Genomic DNA, 6,106 nt, shown 5'->3' with positions numbered 1-6,106 from the left:
TGAACTATGTCATATTATTACAATATTATGCCAATTGTTTTTCATCTATTGGTTAACATATGAATAGTCACTCGATGTAATACCTCATTCGTCCTCCGTGGCATAATTTGGTGTTTCGCTTAAGATTTTAATATTTATATAAATATAAATATAGATATAGAGAGATATAGATATATAGTTACAATTATCCTCCAATCTATTAGTTATAACATAACATTCTTTTCTAGTATGTAGTAATAATAGATAAATCAGATATTGAATAATCCACGAAATTTGTTAAATAAATATTATTATCTTTCATTTTGTTTGTTTAAAATTCTCACAACCTACACTTGCGGCACGTTTGCTAGTGCAGGACAATATTCATCATGAATAAGAATTAGTGGAGAAACTATAGGACACCCTTGTAGACTCTAAATGAGTAAGTTCATATATATTCACCGCAAGAATTTCACCTCATAGGGACGGGTAATAGGGATGGAAACACATCTGTCTAAAATTAGAGACGGATTTATGAATGGAATAGAGATGGAAGTAGTTTAGACGGGTAGACGGAAATTTGGACGGAAAACTTGGTCCCAATAGTGGGACAAACTATTCCGTCCAAAAAATGCGTCCATATACAAATAGAGACATAACTTGTAAGACGGTCCGTCTAAAATATTTGGACGGATTAGAGACGTAAATTTTCGTCCCTATCATAGAGACAAAATTGAGACGGAAATTTTCGTCCTTATAATAGAGACGAAATGGAGGCGGAAATTTTCATCCCTATCGTAGATGAAATGGAAATTTCCATCCTTACCATAGAGATGGAAAGTTCCATCTGAATTCCGTCTATAATAAGTAAATTTCACAGATTAAAACAGCTCCATGCCTTCGGCATCGTTTCGCGAACAGGGTAACTGGTTTCCACCTTTCAACACAATTGAGGCGGATATATTATCTTTCTTTTTTTTTTTTGTTACAAGATAGGTTCATGGATATAATACAATGAAATATAAATTTCGGGTAGTCCCAATAAGTATCGAGCTCGGAACTTTTTGATTACCAAGAGAGAACATTTTTTACTTTGCAAAAATATCTCATGGCATAATCAGCCACATGATTAATTCTTGCAACTAACGATGTTGGGAGTTTTTTAGGGAGGGGAGAAAGTGGGAGAAGAGAGGAAGAGAAAGGCAGAAAAATGAAGGAAGAGGAGAGGAGTTGAGAGGATATAAGAGGGGTACAAGAATTAAAAAAAAAAAAAAAGAAACGTAAGAGAGTCGAGTGGAGGAATGTAAAAAATCTACACATTAATCACTGCCAAAATTTTTAATTTGAAGGGTTGAAAATTTCTTCTCAATGAAGAGAAATCGAAAATCCTCCTAATTATCATCCTAACTAATCAAATGGTATGGGTTGTAATTTTATCAAAATTGAACAGCCTTTTATCACATGTGAGTCAAAGATAATTACACACTTTCCAGGAGGATTTAATATTTATTTTTGTATTGTCAGAGAATTGACTAAAATTTTATTTTAACTACTAAAGTTCAATCCCATGCGTTGCATAAATTTATGTCCTTATATTTATATTACCTGCATTTATAATAATTATCATATTATAAATGAACTTATTGAAAAATAAAAGTTATTAACAATTAATTTTCAAAATTAACAATTAAACAATGTCCTTCCAGAGCGTTAGTTTGAAAATTTTTCTAAAACTAATATTTATGTCATCTTCATTTCCAATATTTTTATATCACCATAATAACATAACAAAATATATTAGCTTGTGAACCGAAGCATGCCTTGGCATTACGGTTTAGAGTCACACAAACTCTAAACAATGGTTTAAGATGGGCCGATAGCATTAAAATCATTGGCTTGTGATGATTTCAGAATGAAAATCGTATGCATATGATTAATTGTTGACATCCGCCTTTTCAAATATATAAGTTTTATATTATCATAAAAATATATTGTTACTGGCTTATGATATATTTTTAGGGAAATCATATGAATATGATAAGTTATTTACATCTCAATTGCAATTTTACTATCCTATATAAATTTAAGATTTATTTATAGTATTTATATGAATAGTATATTTTTTGTATTTATTAGAAGCATGCTTTGCTTATCCAATTAATTTTATTATACATAATAGACGAGAACTTATATCTTTTATATATTTGTTGTATACATTATTGATTAACTATAATATTTTATATGATTCTTTGTTTTTACATTATTTTTTCAATTTGTATAATCTTCCCTCTAGATAAAGATTGTTATTATTTTATACTATATTATATTGTCAATTTATATAATCTTCATTCGTGGACAAAGATTGTTTTTATTTCTATATAATGAGACATTATATTTGTTACATATATAGATTAACTATAATATCTTCTATTATTATTTGTTATGTATAGATTAAATATAATATTCAGGATAAAATGACATAAAAAATCACAAACTTTACACTTTTTTTTTAATTTTTTTTATCACAAACTATTTTTTTTCTGCAAACCAATACACCAACTATTGATTCGTATCAGTTTTACCATGTTGTTAACTTCCCCATCAACTTTAACTAGACGTGCTAAGCGCCACGTGGGGCACAAATGAGTGGGGCCATAAAAAATTTTAATTAAAAATCAATTTTAAAATTGGAAAAACAACATAGAAAAAAGAAAAGAGAGTAGAGCAGGCCGATTGGTGGGGCCTCATCGTCACCAACTCCCTAATCAGGGTTGCCAACCTTTGCTGTGATGGTTGGCTATCTCGATTAGGGGAGTGATAGCTGTTGGTAGGGCCACATTGATCGGAATGAGCCCCCTCCCCCCTCTCCATCGAATTTTTTTGTTTTTTCCATTTTATTTTTTTAAAATTGTTTAAGAATAATTTTGAATAAAAAAATTATGTGGGGCTTACTCAGCCAATCTTTGTACGCCATGTGACACCATCAAATGTTGCGTCAGCACTTCGGTTAAAGTTGACGGGGAAGCTAATGGCATGGTAAAATAGATAACGATTGGGGTATTCTTTGCAAAAAAAGAAAATTGTGATAAAACATAAAAAAGTGTTAAGTTTGTGATTTTTATGTCATTTCCACTAATATCTATCTTAACTATAATTTATACTACTATTATTGTTCCTTTTATATTGAGGTTAAATTTACTATATTATTAGGAGAATATTGATAGCATTTATTTATTTGAATTGACTATAATAATAATAATAATAATATATTTACTTATTTTTAGTATAGGATAAAATGCACTCACCTTGATTGAGGTTTTGAGAAATAACACTCCACTCCATTTATTGAGGAAATATGTACCGACTATTTTGACCAAAGCATTACTTTTGTGGAATATACTAATTGAAATCATAACTTTTGGATTTCTCTTTAAATTTAAGACCATACGTTTAAATTTACTGATAAAGGCTCACATAACATAAGATTCTTATTATTAAAATATCTCCTCATTTTGAATAATAAAAAACGAAAAGTACAAAAAAAGGAAGCTAAACACTACGAACAAAGAGGAGAACTAAAGAAAAGAAGGGGCGGTTGAGGCGTCACCAACCAGCACCTCAGTTGATGTCATTATAGGGCGCCAAAGACCTCATCTTGTGCATTGGTAGCTGGAGGCGAGCTGCCGTAGATGAAAACAATACAATAAAATAATCATATCCACATATAATGACATTACTATGTGAACTGTCTAATTGCATCAAATAATTATGGAATGGTGGTAATCGCCGGTGACTACCACCCAAAGTAACGTTGCAGGAGCCCGTTCTCTCTCTTAATCTACCTTTTTTTTTAAATTCTTTTACTTTGAAGTAAGAAAAGACTTACACGAATATTTTATGTAACATGGTGACCTTATTAGGTAAAATAGTAAATGCATGGTCTTAAGAAAATAATTCAAAAGTTATGGTCCAAACTTGTATATTCCCCAAAAATAATTTGTGGCTCAAAAAAGTCAAATGGAGTTAAGTGCATATTTCTTGATAACTGGAGTTGAGTGCCATTTTTCCAAACCTTAAGGGGGAGGTAAGTGTATTTTACCCTTTAGAATGTTGGTTGGATTTAGTAAGGTTATTTATTGCGTTGTTCATTTTACTATGCCAGCATAGTTCATTTTACTATGTACTTGTATTTATCCCGGGCGTTGCACGGGATTGTTTTCATATATTCTTATACTATTTTTATTGTATTATTTACATTTTGAAACACAAATCTTTTTTTTTTAAATTAGAGTAAGTTTATTATTTTTTGCCACATAGAAAGTTAATTATTATAATAATATCTTGAAACTATTTATTTCAATTGATATACACCATCATATTTTGTTAATTATCAATATAGATTGACATATATTAAGTTTAGTAATTAAGAATAAAACTTCATTTCGTTGATTATGTTTAACAATATCTATGAGATTCTTATTTTTAAAATTTTACTTTTTTATTTTATTTATGAGTTTAAGCTCATAATGCTATATCATAATATTTTTCATTTATAAGATCATAACTTTTTGAAAATTATATTTTTATTTATGAGCTTAAAACATTTATATATTATTTTTTAACAATTATTATAAATTTTGGAAAACATATTGGCTTCTTAACACAATCAAATATTTTTAATAATTAATTTCATGTTTCATGCGATAATTAAATAATAAAATTAAACTAATTTGCATGGTTCGATACATATTTTGTAACAAACTGTCCCGATTAGTAACCGTTATATTATATATTTATTTAATAATAAGTATATTAGAGAGATTTGTTGGAGATGGCATCCTTATAATAAGTTCATATATATTTACTTCGTTACCCTTTTTTAAATATGTAAATCATGTAACATCCTTGTTTAATGTTTTATATTATCATAAGTTCATAAATAATAATAACAATTTTAATCTTATAATAGAAATTTGGTTAGTGTCTAATTAAATAAGTGAAATTCACATGATTAAATGAACTCTCTTAAACTTTTTAAAATTTTGTTTACTAATGAGTAATGAGAGATCATTTATCAATATAGTATTCTATTTTAGTTATAAGACCATAAGTTAGTAGCATTAGTGATTTGTTATTATTTTTTGGAATTTTTTTTTTATGTTTTTTTAGGGTTCTATGTGTATTATACGTGATTTCATCTTTTCATATATTTATTTCATTTACATAATAATTATATATATATTTTAAAAATGATTTGCTTGTTAAAAATCATAAAAATATTTACACAATAACCTTTGAATAATAACCTTCGATGAAGTTGGACTAACTAATTTATTTAGTTTTTTTTTTAAACTTCTCTTACAAATTTGATTTATACATTTTTGCTCAATTTCTTATATTTAATTTTTTTATATGTCAATAGTTTATTATTTAGTCCTATATATATAGTGCTTTTGAATTTGTTTTTCAACCTTCTGATTTGCACCGTGCCCCCAACTCCATAAAAAATAGGCACTTTTATCCCCTTTTGGTCAATTTTTATGAGTCACCACAGATATTTTCAGGATCCAAGGACTATGTGACCTTATTAAAAAAAAAACATAAAATTAGAAATAAAAAAGAACCCCCGACTGGGGGTAACGGGTTACCTTCAGCTGTGGCCTTATCTGCAACAAGCTTTCCTCAACATCCTATCACGTCTCATCATTATGATCCCTTCTTTGTTCTAGAGGTTCGACGCCGTCATCAAGCTCTTTTCTATATGGGACCAGAGAGATCTGTCGGCATTAGCGCTCATCCACTTGAAGCTCCGCGCATGCCGACAATTGACCAATATAAGCATGGAGGTAGTCCTCGATCATTATGCAATCACTAGAAAAACTTGTCAAGATGCTATGTCGCCTGATCGACAGTGCCGCCATCAAGCCGATAAGATCTGGATTTACTGCAGCTTCACTCGAGACGATCTGCCTCAAGGAGCTGTGAAACGGCCAATGCATGAGTCCACCCATCGTCGGCTCAAAGAACTTGAGGACTCTGAAACTCTTCTAGTGCTCCGGTGATTGGCACGAGCTCTTCAGGTCATGTCAAGTAGGGTTACAAGATTTTTTTTAAAAAAGAATTTATA

The sequence above is a fragment of the Punica granatum genome, chromosome 4 (genome assembly GCF_007655135.1).
Source record: "Punica granatum isolate Tunisia-2019 chromosome 4, ASM765513v2, whole genome shotgun sequence".
Classification (NCBI taxonomy): Eukaryota; Viridiplantae; Streptophyta; class Magnoliopsida; order Myrtales; family Lythraceae; genus Punica; species Punica granatum.
Note: the sequence above shows the minus strand (reverse complement) of the source record.